This window comes from Cricetulus griseus, chromosome 2, assembly GCF_003668045.3.
Source record: "Cricetulus griseus strain 17A/GY chromosome 2, alternate assembly CriGri-PICRH-1.0, whole genome shotgun sequence".
Taxonomy (NCBI): Eukaryota; Metazoa; Chordata; class Mammalia; order Rodentia; family Cricetidae; genus Cricetulus; species Cricetulus griseus.
In genome coordinates this window covers 80,300,998-80,317,368 of record NC_048595.1, presented here as the reverse complement: position 1 = coordinate 80,317,368, position 16,371 = coordinate 80,300,998, and the positions used below count along the sequence as shown (strand labels likewise).

Sequence of the window (16,371 nt, the reverse complement as noted above, 5' to 3'; positions counted from 1 at the left end):
TACCCCCATTTGTATGCAAAGTGGGAAAGCTGAATGAATATGTTCTATGAACCAGTCACTGCTCTGACCCTATATGATGATGATATACTTATGATCATTTTATTTCAATTACTAGTCTCTTACATAGTTCACAGTTCACAGAAATCTTTGGATTTTTCCACACACCAGTCCCACAAATTCTTTGGGCAGTTTAAGTTTGTGGGGGAAATCCCAGACAAAGGATAAAACAATCTTAGGGAAGTTCTTATCTTTAACTACTAATCCCATCTTCTGACTATTTTTCCTTGGGGAGATGGGGCAAGGAGGCCAAAATTTCTTTTAGGGCAAAAGGAATGGAATGGCCACATACTCATTCTACTTACGACATAATTGACTCCCCTCCGTCTGTCTCTCTTGACTCTCTCTCTCTCTCTCTCTCTCTCTCTCTCTCTCTCTCTCTCTCTCTCTCTCTCTCTCTCCCTTGTTAGAGAATGAACAATTGAGCTGTATGTTTAGCTTCTATAGAACATTTTCATTTGATTTTGTTCATTTAAGGGGCTACATTTTGCCTCTAGAGATCCCATATTTACCTCTAACTTGGTGCAATATATAGGATCAATTCCTTCCTATCTCCAGGGCTTGCACCTGATTCTCTCATTATATTATAACAGAGTTGAGGCACATGTGTTACATGGACCTAGAAGTGTTGAAGGTTTGCATGACTTTATTATACTCCATATAGAAAATGGCAGGGAAGTGCAGGGATTTTCCCTTATAGCAGGTAATGATGGCTGATACATATTGAGTTCTTATTATGGTTCATATACTAGCATTCACAACTAAAAACATCAAACTAATACCACAGCCTCAAAAAAGAAGAAAAAGAGATCATAATACTATCATAAAGCTAGTAAATGATGCAACAAATTTCAAGCCTCAGTCTGATTCTTATCCTGTGATTACACCATTTTCTCTACCTATCAGCCCATTATTATTGGGCATTTGTTTGTTTACTCATCCATCAGTTCATGCTATAAGCATTACCTAAGCACTTTGTCTATGAATAAAACTTTATTAACATAAGCAAGCATAAGCAATGATACACAAGGAAACTCAGCCTATCAGCAGGATTAGAAAAGTTATCTTTTTTTCCAAAGTGACACTGCGACTAGGTTTATTATCCTCTTCAAGGGACTTTAAAGGCTATCTTTTGCCTACAAGATAAAATACAAATACTGAAGCCTGTTTATTCATCCCTCTGTGATCTGGCCATTGTCTGGTATCCTACTATCCTCACTCACTGAACATCTGTTAACTGCTGACTATACACCAGATGCTACACAAATCTAGATCTGTTGAGTGACACAGATTTAGTCTCTGTTCACCTGGAGCTCACACATTTTAACCAAATCAACATACTGATTCAGGATTAAGCATTAATTTAAAACGGCTGTGGTCCTGTCCCACTAGATATGAGATCACTGATATCAGCATATACTCAAGATACACACAGTGATGTAGTTATCTTTGGACTCATGACATAGTCATCCAACAATGTAGTATCATATTAATTGAACAAAAAATATCTACTTTTGAAAAAAGAACACATTATTGCATTTCAAAATAGATTTCTATCAGTATGTTGAAATATATTCTATACTACCATGAATCGCCATACTCCCTACAAAGGAGACACTGAGCTTCATATTAACTGTTGTTGTCCATGTCCCTCATTTAATTCCAAACTTCAAAGGGACAGAATTTTGCTTAACATTATTTGCAAATGCAATTTCAGCAGCATTTTGCAAACAATAGACATTCAGTGAATTATTTTGATTGAATAATTCTTAACTACACAAAACCTATTTCAAAATGAGACCATAGTAGACATATTTCTACCTTGTTTGCCTCAACCTCTTCCTTTCTTTGTTTAAAATGGGGAAACAGAATCTGAGAGACTTTTCAAACACTATGGAGAAAATTATTTAGTTAAAGTCAGAACTACAGAGAGCCTGATATCTAGTTGTAATTTTAAAAAGCTGCACACAGTGGGAAAGTGAATGGGAAAATGGAAGAGGGGACAAGGGAGGCAGACTTTTGGGGACAGGAGCAGCAAAAGAGAGAGGCAGAGAGAGAAAGAGAGACAGAGACATATACAGAGAGAAGGAGAGACAGAGACATATACAGAGAGAAGGAGAGACAGAGAGACAGGCAGAGAAACACACACACACACACACACACACAGAGAGAGAGAGAGAGAGAGAGAGAGACAGAGAGAGAGAGAGAGAGAGAGAGAGAGAGAGAGAGAGAGAGAGAGAGAGAGACAGGGCCCATTTAAAAGGGAAAGTAGTGAATGTGCACAGGTGGTGCTCTTAGTGGCTGCAGCTGAGGGCATATCCTGTCAGAACCCCAGGGACAGGTCAGTACAGATGCCTGAGTACTAACACTAGTACTCTGTTATTCCATACCCAATCATAATCCTTGAGTCTTAAATAGCCTAATAGGTCCTCAAGCAAAGACAGAGCAGAGCTGGTGTGGTGGACCTTGGGCAAATGCCTGACAACCTGAGTTCCATCTCCAGGACACATATGGTAGGAGAAGATTGACTTATTAAAGTGTCCTCTGACCTCCACACATACACTGTGCCACTCACATGCCTACATACATACAAAACACACACACACAACACACACACACACACACACACACACACACACACACACACACACACACACTCAATAAGCAAATGTTAAAAGAAAATACAATTTGAGACAGACACAGTTCCCAACCTTTCCTGTAGGTGAATTTACCCTAGAGAGACTCAAAAGTAGGACTTCCCCAACCAGAAGATTCCATCTTCATGGGAGGAATCCTTGACTGCCCCTAAACAAGGCCTCAGAGAAAACCCTCACCATTCTCTCTAACCCAAACTCTCTAAAATATCACTTCCTATTATGTCTCAATAACCAAATCTAAACCACCCGAATCTCAAGATTAAATCTGTGAGCTCAAAGAGGCTCAGTCACTCAATTAAGAGGAGGTAAAACCTGATCCTCTCCAAACAGAATGAAATGTGATGTAATTCAGTCGCTAGGATTAGATCTCAAAAGGAAGCAGAGGATCTGGGCAAGAATGGGTGGGTCACTCATTACAAGAAATTTCCAGGGAATTTGAGGGTGTGTCTACTGGATGTCAGTGTTCTAGGGACCAAGAGAAAACACTGGAGACAAGGCCATGACTTTAAGAGGCCTGGTATCAATGATGAACATCCAACCACAGACCAGAAAACACAGAGGAAAATGCCAGCCTTGGAAACTAGGCTAATTCAGGGTGTGGAAAAATCCCTCCTCATAAACAAATACTTCTTGGGGCCATCATCTCCACATTCGTAAAGCAGGAGCTGAGAGGTACTTAGCTACACTGCCATGTAAAGTCTCTCCCAACACCTATGGTCCCTGGTCCAGATAGAGAAAGTCAGGCAAACCAGAAAAGTCAGAGGCTCTGAGAAACAGTCTCAATATTCACTCTACCTTACATGAATGATTTCTCTTAACAGCACCAGTTTTTATTTTAAAGCTGGTGAACTTCAAAACTTGTAGGTCACAAAAATCACCTTAAGGATTTGAGTAAACATATGCAGTACCATTTGCATGGTGTCTGGCACACAGATGTATGAAGTAAATGGTAATGATTACTCCAAGAAGCTTTTTGGGCTTTGGATAATTACTCAAGAATGCAATCTTTATGAATAAAATCTTGATAGACACTTTGAGTTTAGGAGGAAGCTGTGCTCTCAAGTGAGAGATTCTTCAAACTCACCAGCAACTAGATGTCTATCAGAGGCCACCAACTAACAACTGGGAGAAGCTGCTTTTCATAATGGGCCAGGTCAAAAAGAAATAATGTTTCACAATACAAATTGAGCTCCTAGTCCCATGTGAAACTTTGCTATTTGGGGCCTTGGTATGAACTCAGGATTAGATATCCTAGGGTTACTTCTCCTGGTAACTGAAGCATACAAATAATATTGGCCACACATATGTAAAAACCCCTACCCCCAATTTAAGTTTCCTAATTTTTATTTTAAGGATGACAATACAAGTGTCTGCTTCAGTAAAATGGACATGATTTCCTATGGATACTGAATATAATTATGCCAGAAAACTCAATACATGGTGGCTTGCTTCCCTAACATGTTTATGCCCATTTTTAAATTATAGAATATCAGTGCAGTGTACAAATCTTAAGAGTTGGATTCACATCTCCATGTTTTAAGAAAATGTCTGGGTTAATAACTTTTACATGAATGGCTGACTCCTGCCATAGAGTCATAGGCACGATAAGTAAGGGAAAAGATAATGATTCCTCTGAGACCTAGCAGACACAGGTTTATAAAAGAACTTACACTGAACTGGTCTGACAACAGTTTGTCAGAGAATTGATTTGGGAAGTAAATGGAAGAGAAGGTCATGTACTTTTATACCTGTAAAACTGACCTCAATAATGAGCAACTGTGTATTTAGTGCATACAATGTCCTAGAAAGGCAACTCTCCCAAGTGAGGTCATCACCAGTCAAAGCCAGGGGTGTAAAGCCACAGGAGCCTCTGGGTGGATGGATAAGTATACTAGAGACTATTGAAGGGAAAAGCATATTCTAGTTCAGTATATGTTACTTTTAAAATTATCTAAATAATTGAATATATGATTAAATGAAATGAAAACATTCTGAATAAATGATAACTTCATTCCACTTGGAGTACAAATAATTCTCATAAATCTTAGATTAATTGGCATCTTAGTCTCACATGCACACAAAACTGAGAAGTGCCTATAGTCCTCATAGGAGACTGCTTTCACTATAGATTATGAGTTCCAGGGATACTTTGGCGTGAAAGGAAAGCAAACTTCACCTGATGTCCCTGGAAGGTCTTTGGCAGTAATTCCCTACACTGTCACAGGATGTCACAGTTGAGAAGAGCTGTCCACATTGTTCTGTGCTGCAATAGTACACAGAGGGGCATTAGAAAGAATCATTATACAGACCACACGAATCCCACAACTTCAAGACCAAGCTTAAGTGTACAATGCATTGGTTTATGTTCTGTGCTTTTTTCTTGTGTCATGTGTCAATGTATGTATGCAGAGCGTGGCCTTGAATCAAATGCACTTGTCATCTACTCTGACAATCCCTAGATGTTGGGGCAATCATAAGCAACCTGAGAAGTTCTAAAATTCACAAGAGAAAGAGGTAGGATTTTCTACCCTCTTATTACCAGTAGCTCTGGAAATTGGACCAAATTTTCCTAACTATTCTCCAGAGGCTTTTGACTTTAACATACCATGAAGGAACAGCTTTCTTTCTTGCCCTACCATATCCTCTAAAATCTATTGTTTGTTTGGCTTGGTTTGATAAAACTAAGAGAGGCATTTCCAAGATTCTTTACTGAGAAAAGGTTCTGTTTTAGGCTACCAATTCTTATATTTAAGACAGCTATCGTATTTTTAAATACAAGATTTACCTGAGAACAAGAGAAAGAAACAAAAGGAGGAGAAAAGAAGGGTGAGAAGAGGGTAATAAGGAAAGATAAATAAATTGCAACTTTAGCAATATTGGTGAATCTCATAGCATAGTGAACAAAAGAAGTCAAATAAAATTGAATACATATTATATATTTTTGTTAAAAGCCTAAAATTTTAAAAAAAGTAAAATTAACCTATTAAAAGTCAAGCAGTGTTTATCCTTAAGGAAGGGGCTGTGTGAGGCTTTGTGTAGTTCATAATATTTTGTTTCTTTATCTGGATACAGGCACCTGGCTATGTCCACTTCAAGGAAATATATGAAGTATACATTTATGATTAATACAATTCTCTATATGAGTAGTATATTTCTATTGAAACTTTAAAATAAGTAAAGGTATATTGTCACAAATAAATGAAAGAAGCCAAGGCAGTGTTTAATAATCATAGAAGCTTAGGATCATTAAACTTTAAAAATATTAAAGCCTCAGAGTTGACTGATTCAACCACCTCATTTCACTGACAAAGTGAACCAAACCCATAGATAGAGATACCAAGACCACACAAGGATTCAGTATCAGAAACAGTTGTTGTGCAACCGTGAGCTCATGGTCCTTTGCTCTTCATGATGCTGCCTTGCTAATTAGATGATTAAGGGGAAATACAGTTGAAGTCTAAAAATGAGCCATGCATCTCAGAATGTAATGGCATACACATTTTCAAATGATGATTAATACAATATTTGTCTCACAAATGGCCTCAACAACTAGGACAAGGCAGAAATGGCTACACAAATGTGCTGTCCATGACACATGGGTTGAAAGCGTGGGGTGGAGGCAGTTCTTGAGTGAAGGAACAAAAGGAGAGTTTATCTGCTTGGAATGCAATGGGAATGAAGATTCCAAGGAGGTCATCCAGGGAGACACTGTGCCTGAATCCCAGAGAAGTCTGGGTGCATTTACTGACATTCTGAACATCTGTGCTTTTGCAAAGGAGATAAAAGGGAATCTGTTTCTCTGCCTCAAGTCATGATATATGGGCTTCTGAGGCACTGGGTGTGGGCTGCTGTTGAAGGCACAATGCAGAGGTTGATAGATGAAGGCTGAGGGAATTCACCAAGCCACACATTAATAAAAATTATTCACCTGTCCTAGATGGTAGAGTAGAATGCTAATGCCATTCTCCACACAAGTGTTGAAAACAAAGAATGTCTGGAGGGTGCAACCCACTTTCTATCTTTACCTTGATTCTACATGTCCAAATTAGATCCTCTATTCTTCTGCCAATGGCCTAAGTAAGCCAAGGCTGGCAGGGAATACTCCATCCTAAAACCACCCATGATTTTCACCTGCCTCTAGCCATTCTTGACTGAGTGAGAAATTGTGTTCTCATCACAACTTAAACCTATAAGCACCTCCCATCTCCCTCTTCTGACCACAAAAGAGAGTCTAGACATCTTTACCTGGCCTTTGAGTCATAAACTCCAATCTCTCCCATACTGTGCTCCTCCAGGTACCTTCCATTATGTCCCCATGTCCTTCCCTCAGCCTGAATTTCCTTTTCCCCTTCTATTATTGAAATACTTCCAGACTGAGCTCAAAGACTATCCAGAAAGGTATACCTGACTATCAGATCTCAACCAAAGTGACACTTCTTCATCTATAACTCTTTCTACTATTTAGACCCATTTTCATTTTATCATACTGTCATAGAGTTGGACTGATTTTTAATCTCTCTCTCTCTTCCATTCCAGTATTCCAAGAGGAAACAAATTATATATATATATATATATACATATATATATATATGTATATATATATATATATATATATATATGTGTGTGTGTGTGTGTGTGTGTGTGTGTGTGTGTGTGTGTGTGTGTGTATTCCTGCATTTCTCTTCTGAGAGCACAGCAATGTGTCTGATGTGCACTTAAATGATATTGACATTTTCTGAATGAGCATTCCTATTTCAGTATAATCAGATTTCAGCCTCCATTGCAATAGTTTTGGTTTGCATTTACATTCATTTTGTGATGTTGTGATACCCTCTGCCTCAGGTAAGTCTTTGTGTTTTCTGCCTGAAGCCTTTCTCTGAAACCTTGGGAGCTCCCTTAGAACATGTAGACAAGCCTAGCCTAGAAGCCAAAGAAACCATATTTTCAAATGATAGAGCTAGTAGGGTAGCCAAGACTCTCTAGTTCTACATTCTTCAGGTAACAGGAGTTTCGTTTCTTAGTAATTCCACAGTACTGGTCTATTCCTCTGACCCCACTGTCATTCACAACTATTGCTCATGTAGATTTCAAAAATAAACTAACTATTCCAAATACTTGCTTACACCCAGTCTTAGGGGTTATCAAAATGGAAGCAACCTAAAATGAATATGCGTCTTCTACTTTAAATTACATTTGAATCTGTCTCTGTGATCTGCCTAGTACCAAGGACAAATTGTCAATAAACACTTATGTAGAAGGGACATAATTTTTAAAAACATCTCTGATTCAAGTTTTAGGTGAGAAATGTTAGGAGTGCACACTCTGCTGACTTTTGATTTCTTGATCTGTCACTTTAGGTTCAGCAAGTTGACCTACTCCTTGGGTATTTTTCATCACCCCTCTCTCTACTCCATGAGGCCAGAAATCCCCCAAGAAATGTAGTGCTCTAGGACAACCATATCTGACCATCATAAGGAATGATTTATCACATGATCCATGGTAGATTATTTGTATCCAGTGCACAAAACATATTGAGGTACATTTCCTGGCCCAGAATATGATTAAAGTGGCTCTGATCTCGCATGAAAGCAGCTCCCAAGGCCACCACTTTCTGCATCATCCCAACCACAAACACAATCCAAATGTTTTATATTTTCCTACATCCTTCTCTCCTTTCCTTCATTCAAAACACAATCTTTCCACTTTCAAGGATTCCTTGGAAGGCATCAAGAGTAAGGGAGAAGGGCATGTGCTTCTAAATGAAAAGATTAAGGTTTAAATCCCCAACTCTATCACTTAGCATCTACATGCCCTTAAACAAGTGACTGCACCCTCTGAACCCATATTCCTATCTGTGACCTAAGCATAATAGTAACTACATTTCTAAATTATTATGATGACCACACAAAAGTACCTGGTTAGTAAGTGCTCAGTTATTTGACTGCTCTTTCCCTCTAAAAGCTACACATTTCTCACCATGTCTATAGAGTTCCTAGGATAGAGTAGTTGCTTCCTAAGTATTATTCCTTTTGCTGTAGTTCACTCAGATTAGATGCCATTCTGCTCTTTAACTGGTGATGCTACCTCCTGGTTTTATGACTTCCGAGAATACCATAATTCATATTATAATGCTAGGAATGCAGACTGAAACAAGACAGGCGAAATCCCCATTCACACTTAGGATAGAGGCAAGAGTAGGAGATCCTTTCTCTGCTGTTCCTGGTTGCACCATTCTCCTTATTATTAGAATGGGTCTCAACACTTTAAATGTTTTAATAAATAGAAAACTCCTTTACAGCTATATGGAGCCTCTTGAGCTTTAGTTAATTCTATATGTGGTCCAGTTGCCAACCAAGAATGGATATCACCATTGAAAACACGGAGGTATACTGTCATAATCAATATTATTCTCAATAACCAAGATAAGGGAAAAATGAAACTTTGCACTAAAGGAAAATGAGTTTTTAAAAATATGATAGAGTTGGGTGTCCTGAGAGCACATACCTTCCATCCCATCACATTTTATGCTATTTTGTAAGACTGTTTCAAAATAGATTTTTTAATAAAGGGAAGAAGGGGTAGGGGTCTGGTGAGATGTCTCAGTGGTAAAGAAATACATGTTCTTTCAGAGGAACCAGGTTCAATTCTCAAAACCATGTTGATGATCTCACAACTGCCTGTCACTCCAGTTCTAGAGTACTCAGTACCTTTTTTAAACCTCTGTAGGCATCTGTAGTCATGTGCACATACTCCTACATAGAGACAAGCATATACAGGTAATTGAAACATATATATATGTTTCCATAAAGCAGAAACTGAGGTTTATAAGTTGACTACTCCTTCAAAGGTGTCCTTAAAAGGTGACATAGAGATATAATGAAATATATTTGGCCTTAAAAAAGACCATTGCCAGTTGCAGGAAGATGGATGAGCCTAAAGTACACAAAATAAGTCAGCCACAGGAGAATAAAAGCTGCATAATTCCAATTACATAAAGTATCTAAAATAGCAAAATTCAAAGAGATGAAGAATAGGATGGTACTTTCCACCAGCTGGGGTGATGCAGAAATGAAGAATTGTTTTTCAACGGGATATAAACTTTCTGTTCTGCACGACAGGATGATTTCAGAGATCTGCTACCAAACATAGCACCTATAGCTAGCATTCTGGGATTGCATGCTCTGAAATGTGTTACAAGGATGGATGGCATGATAAGTATTCTTACACCTACACACTCATGGCCATACAAATGAACAAAAGGAAACCTATGGGGAGATAGGTTATGCCATTCCATATATATGCACACATTAAAAAACAAGATGTGTGCATTCAATGCAATTTTATGTATGTTAATTATACCCTCAATAAAGTTATTTTTAAAAAGAAAAAAATTAAAAAGAAGCAGATAATTAAATAAATTAAAATTCTATGTGGCATACCAACAGTAATAAAAGGGGATGTGACATAAAACACAGAGAAGTAACCTTGTATCCAAGTGGCCCAGGAAGCCTTTCTGTGAGGATGAGAGTGGGATTAGTTCATGATCAATGAGAAAATCAGCAGTGCCAGAAAGTGGGGTTGGGGAGGTGCAGAATTCCTTTTAAATTGTTTTAATTAGCATACAAAATAATAGGTTCCATTATGAGATTTCCCTACATACTATACTCTTATTTGTCTTCCTGCCCCTCACTCTCCTTCACTGCCCATTCTCCCACTGGTCTTCTTGTCACCCCCACAGTCCTCCTTCTACTTCCATGTCACATGTCTTCTATTAGTCACTTCCCCTTCCATGATCCCCTCTCTGGCAACAATGTGAGAAAAAAAGAAATTCTTATTTACCGCAGGTGGGAGTGGAAACTAGTGAAGCCACTGTGGAAATTAGTAGAACGGCTTCTCAGAAAGCTAAAAGTAGAACTACCATATGACCCAGCTACACAGCTTCTGGATAAATACCCAAAGAAAGCTGGTGCATTCTAAACATAGAGAAGTAGATGTGATATAACAAGCTTGGTGTGTCTGAGGACAGGAGGCAGATAATGTTTTTACCACCCTCACATGCTAAGTTAGTCCCTGGCTTCCTGAAAACCAACTCAAGAAAGTAAATGAGTTGTTTTATGTTGCTATCTTTTCCAAATGTAAAGAAAATATCACTTGTAATACTTAATAAAGGGATCAGCTTCCATGCCCCATAGAATATATGGCTTCCATTTGTGATTGTTTTTGGAAATAGTATCCTCTACCCTGCAGTAATCCTCCCTGCAACTTAGTCTTCCCCTATGATGTTGATGGTCCAGAAGTAGGGAATACCCAAGCAGTGAGGCTCCAGAGACATCCTCAGTCACATCCTTGGAAGGCACAACATCATTGTCAAGTAAAGGGATGACAAACGCAGGAAGCGTGTGAACACTAGAAGGGATCGCAAATGCAGAAACACTAGAATAGGACTGGTAGAGAAATCTAAACTTTGGAAGCCCACAGTGGTCTGGGACATGAGAGACACTGGCTGTTTGCTGGTCAAAAGTTGCTCATAAGGAGAACTGAAGAGAAAATTACTTGACGTTCACACTCCCGGATTCCTGTTTAAAATGAAGATTATTTTACCTGGTGTGTAAGTACTTTGTAAGCAATATAGTTTAGGATTCTGGAAGTGTGTGAAGGAGTAGTCAACTTATAAACCTCAGTTTCTGCTTTATGGAAATGAAGACAGCAATAGCAAAGCTTCAACAGAGAGTTGTTGTGAGGATGCAATTTAACACAGAATCTTTATTTTGCTTAGTGTACTAACTTTCTAGGCTTTCACTATAGATCAGGCTCTGTTCTAGGGGAAGATGAATAATTTGACAGTGAAGATCTAGAGTTAAGCCCTCACAGATCTGTAAGTGTATATTGGGTTACATCTCATGGCAAGTATTCCAAAATGAAAGCAATTTTATGAATACTGTTCTTCTAATATTGAATATGATAATTCAAAATCAATCAAATCTAATCAGTCTAAGTTGAATGTCATGTTATGGCCCAACAACAAGCACACATATTGCAAGAGAAGAGAAAGGTCTCAGAAGAGATTCTGTGTCCTGGCTTAGATGAGAGACATTACACTGAAGAGCCATAGCAGAGCAGACTATGTAAATGAGCATACTGGATTAGACAACTTGAGGAAATCTAGAAAAAAAAGAGAGGGGTATGGAAAACTAGAGTTTACATACATTCTCTAAAGTGAGCAGTTGCTCCTCAACTCTCCTGCCTACCCCTGCCATATGGGATTGTAAGCCTAATGCTTTCCGAATCTACTAGTTTTCAACAGAATTCTTGAATCCAGATTTCCATATAAAAATCATCAAGATTTCCAGTGATGTCAACTTATTAAAATATTTTAATGCATAAGTAGCCACTGGTTTTCAATATCTGATTTAAGGCATATCTTGCAGAAAATTAAGAGCATTGTGTGTATTTCAAGGAGTCAAGAAAAGAAAAAAAAAAAGATCTTGTCACTTTCCCTTTTCCATGGGACCATGTATGTCTCTCTTAGAGTCCTCCTTGTTTCCTACCTTCTCTGGTGGTGTGGATTATAGGCTGGTAATCCTTTGCTCTATGTCTAGAATCCATATATGAGTGATTACATGCAATTTTTGTCTTTTTGTGACTGGGTTACCTCACTCAGAATGTTTTTTTTCTAATTCCATCCATTTACCTGCTAATTTCAAGATTCCATTGTTTTTTCCGATGAGTAGTTCTCCATTGTGTAAATGTACCATATTTTCTCTATCCATTCTTCAGTTGAGGGGTATCTAGGTTGTTTCCAGGTTCTGGCTATTACAAATAATGCTGCAATGAACATCATTGAACAGATATACTTGTTGTAGGAATGTGCTTCTTTTGGGTATATGCTTAAGAGTGGAATTACTGGATATTGTGGTAGACAGATTCTCATTTTCCTGAGGAATTGCCATACTGATTTCCAAAGTGGCTGTATGAGTTGGCACTCCCACCAGCAGTGGAAGAGTGTTCCTCTATCTCCACATCCTCTCCAGCATAAACTGCCATTGGTATTTTTTATTTTATCCACTCTGATAGGAGTAAGATGGTATCTCAGAGTTGTTTAGATTTGCCTTTTCCTGATGGCTAAGGATGTTGAGCACTTTCTTACGTGCTCAATTTTAGATTCCTCTATTGAGAATTGTCTATTTAGTTCTGTACCCCACTTTTTAATTGGATTACTAGGTGTTTTGGAAACTAGTTTCTTGAGATCTTTGTAAACTTTGGAGATCAGCCCTCTATCAGAGATGTGGGATTGGTGAATATCTTTTCCCATTGGGGTTGGTGAATATCTTTTCCCATTCTGTGAGCTGCTGTTTTGTCTTGTTGACTGTATCCTTTGCCTTACAGAAGCTTCTCAGTTTAAGGAGGTCCCACTTATTAATTGTTGATTTCAATGTCTGTGCTACTGGTGTAGTGTTCAGGAAGCGGTCTCCTGTTCCAATTAATTCAAGGGTATTTCCCACTTTGTCTTCTAATAGGTTCAGTGTGGCTGGATTTATGTTGAGGTCTTTGATCCATTTGGACTTAAGTTTTGTGCATGTTGATAGACATGGATCTATCTGCAGTCTACTTCATGCCAGCATCCAGTTATGCCAGCAACATTTGTTGAAGAGGTGAGAGGGAGCTAGGAGAATGAGAAGGGGAGAAGAAGAGGTGTGAGCAGGACATAAGGGAGCAGGAAGGTTGAGTTGGGGGAAGAATAGAGGCCAGCAAGATAAGAAGTACCATAATAGAGGGAGACATTATAGGTTTAAAGAGAAATCAGGCAGTAGGGAAATGTCTGGAGATCTACAAGGATAACACCAACTAACAATCTAAGCAACAGAGGAGAGGCTACCTTAAATAGCCTCCTCTGATAATGAGATTGGTGACTGTTTTATATGCCATCCTATAGCCTTCATCCAGCAGCTGGTGGAAGTAGAAGTAGACACCCACAGCTAAACACTGAACTGAACTGGAATCCAGTTGCAGAGAAGGAGAAGTGATGAACAAAGGGGTCCAGACCAGGCTGGTGAAACCCACAGAATCAGCTGACCTGAACAAGAGGGAGCTTTTGATCCCCAGACTGATAGCTAGGAAACCAGCATGGGACTGATCCAGACCCCATGAAAGTGGGTGTCAGTGAGGAGGCCTCAGAAATCTATGGGGCCTCTTGTAGTAGATCAGTACCTATCCCTAGCATAGGTGTGGACTTTGGGAGCCCATTAGACAAAGAAGGATACTCCCTGACCCTAGACACATGGGGGAGGGCCTAGGCACCATCCCAAAGGATATGACAGATTCTGAAGACCCCCTATGGAAGGCCTCACCCTCCCTGGGGAGCACAAAAGGGTATGGGATAGGTAGGGTGTTAATGGAGGGGGATGGGGAGGAAGGGAGGGAGAGGGAACTAGGATTGACATGTAAAATACTCTTGTTTCTAATTTAAATAAAAAATGGAGAAAAGAAAAAGGAAAAGATAAAAGGGGAGATGATTATTGAATGATATTTCTTGACAGCATCTCACATACATCATGTATCATTTTGATGGATGGTAACAGCAGCAGTGACAACTATTGCTGCTTAATTCTGCACTTTCTTCTGATGGGGAAATATTATAGATCCATTGGGCTATGATGACATAGCAAGACTGAATACAGGGACCAGACTAAAGGAAGGAAAGCCTGGAAAGAAAATAATGATAGTTATAGATACTTCTATCCAATGTGGCTTTTGTGGGAAAAATACTAAGGTTGGATTTGAGATAAAAATGAAGTAAGGATTTGTTTATTTATTTATCTGCTTATATGGCAAATTACTTGGGATCAATCTGAGGGCAGTGTAGATACGAGGCAAGGGTTCCTGACTTAGCTATACCTGCAGCTTCAAAAATCAATTGTGAGGTGTCTTAGAAAGGAATATCGATTGTTTCTTCAATCCTCCTGTTGTGTGGAAGGAGGGAGGGCTTCACAGACATAGTCATTTTCATATTTTCTCTCATAACCATTGAGTTATCTCTATTTAGTCACAACTTGCCCTCTAGGGGATGATAAAACAAACAAATAAACTGAACCCTCATCTAGAGTTAAGATCAACTTCCCCATGCTTTGATGACATATGGAATAATTTCTCAGGGTGATTCAGTTCTGCAAAGACCACCCAGATGTTCCTGCTGCCAAGAACTATGGGCTTCTTGACTCTGTCAGGACTTACGCCAGCCAAGAGTGATGGGAATAGGTGTAGATTAAATAGTCAGGAAAAACAAGGCAAATTCTTAGTCTTATATATTTTTCTAAAACCTTGACCTTCACAAATCCAATCTTTAACTCTCTTATTTGTGAATAGGAATCTTCTGCATCTACTTGGAAAGAATAATATATGAATTAAATGCTATCATGGATTTAGTGGTTTCAATCTATCCTTCACAGAACAGTCACAGTGCCAAAGTTTCTAGACTTTACCACACATTAGCTCTCTATAATCTGATATTTACTTCTTTAATTCCATAACTTAAAATGTATAATCCAGGAACCATTATCCACCACTAAGCCTTTACTTTATCGAATTAGTTCCTACTTAGATCTTCTTTCAATGTTTAATGTAGGTCAGACATTTTATGAAAATCAGGAGATAGGATGACAAAAGTAATTAATGGTGGAGATGCTAAGAGTTTAGTGAGAAATTCTAATGTTAATCCTTGTCCTCTAGACCCAACCAAAATATATTTAGCATTGCAAAGTTCATTACTATGCCTAGAGGATAAAAAAGTCCTGAAAAGTCACAAGGTCAAGGAGAGGAGTAATTCTATTGAAATAATCCAGATAAGTGGCACTGAAACTGAGATTAGAGTGTATAGGCACAAGGGGAAAAATCAGTGGTATCAAGAACAAACAGCAGAGAATTAGATATTTGCACTATTCACAACCTTTAAGGACTTGTTAAAAAAGATTTCATTCGGTCATAGAAGTAATAAAAATATAAGGGTTAATAGAGGAAAAACTCTTATTTGTGAATCATATACCTATTTTAATATGTAGTGGGGTCCCTAGTATGCTTAACACTACCTAAGATCACATATATGTTTAGGGCAACTGTACCTTCATAACTAAGAACAGAAATAGAGAAAAGATGGGTAATTTGAGGATTAATGAGAAAGTGAATAAAAAGATAATATTCTAGATTAGGCAACAGAGACTGAAAAAATAGATTCCCGAGAAAACAGTGACTGGAGCAAAATAGTTTATTTATGAGCTGAATCAGAAATAAGCAAGTAAAAGAAGTCCCTGTGGTTTTAAGACCCTGGCTTTATACCTGTATCAGTTTCTTAAAAAGTAAATGCATACCCAGAGAGCAAGCTTTCAGGAAGGTGAGATGTTCAGTTTAAAATATATTGATTTTGAATTGTTTATAGGACAATAAATTGCAGATATGTATAACAGTCAGCTGTATATTTGCCAAAGATAAGACACAGACAATATGGCAATAATGGATAATGAAAAATGTGGTAAATAAATGAACTATGGAGTTTTGTTCAGCTAAAAGAAAGAATCAATTTTGTCAAGTAAAATACACACACACACACACACACACACACACACACACACACACCATGAAACCTGAAAGTAGAAGAGGACTATTT

The 16,371-nt window shown here is 38.3% G+C and overlaps 1 protein-coding gene across 1 annotated transcript in view; it reads right to left on the bottom strand.

Moving 5' to 3' along the window:
* Positions 1 to 16,371, bottom strand: part of LOC100750695 (astrotactin-2) — a 933,092-nt gene that overhangs the window by 124,730 nt on the left and 791,991 nt on the right.